This window comes from Hipposideros armiger, unplaced genomic scaffold (genome assembly GCF_001890085.2).
Source record: "Hipposideros armiger isolate ML-2016 unplaced genomic scaffold, ASM189008v1 scaffold_364, whole genome shotgun sequence".
In the NCBI taxonomy this organism is placed as follows: domain Eukaryota; kingdom Metazoa; phylum Chordata; class Mammalia; order Chiroptera; family Hipposideridae; genus Hipposideros; species Hipposideros armiger.
This window is the reverse complement of record NW_017731714.1, coordinates 1,684,151-1,684,733: the sequence shown is the minus strand read 5'-3', so window position 1 is coordinate 1,684,733 and position 583 is coordinate 1,684,151.

Sequence of the window (583 nt, the reverse complement as noted above, 5' to 3'; positions counted from 1 at the left end):
ACTAAACGTACGCGGCCGTAGCCAGTACAGTCCTTACGTTATTAACCACGATGGGGGACAAAGGCACCCTAGGAAACCCTAGCTCATGTCTTGATGACTAAACCAAGACCTTGAAGGATTTCTCCTCAATCCTAGTTCTGAGGGGTTTTTCCTTACTTTCTCCCCAAGTGCTAGCGTTTCCAAAACTTTCGCCTTCACAAGAGTTTACATAAATAGCGCTTTCCCTGGACGTCACGAGTAACCAGAACCAGACAGAACCTACAAAGAACGGTGGTGGGATTCCTGGAGTCGAGGCCGCTTCCTCGGTGCTCGCTTCAAGCTGCTCCTCTCGGAAAGCCGCCTGTGACTCGACACACGCTCCCCAATGACGCAGGCGTCACCGTGGACGCGTCTGGAGGCGGCCGCGCCTGCGCAGCAGCAAAGGGGCGGGGCGAGGACGGGTCCGAGCGCAGCCCCGAGAGAGTCGGTGAGTTGGGACGCAGGAGGGGGGAAGAGGGGAGGGAGGAAAGGAGTGTTGGGGGGCGGAGGGGCGGGCCCTTCCGGAGAGCCCCATGTCCTTCCCTTCCTGTTCGCGGAACCTTCT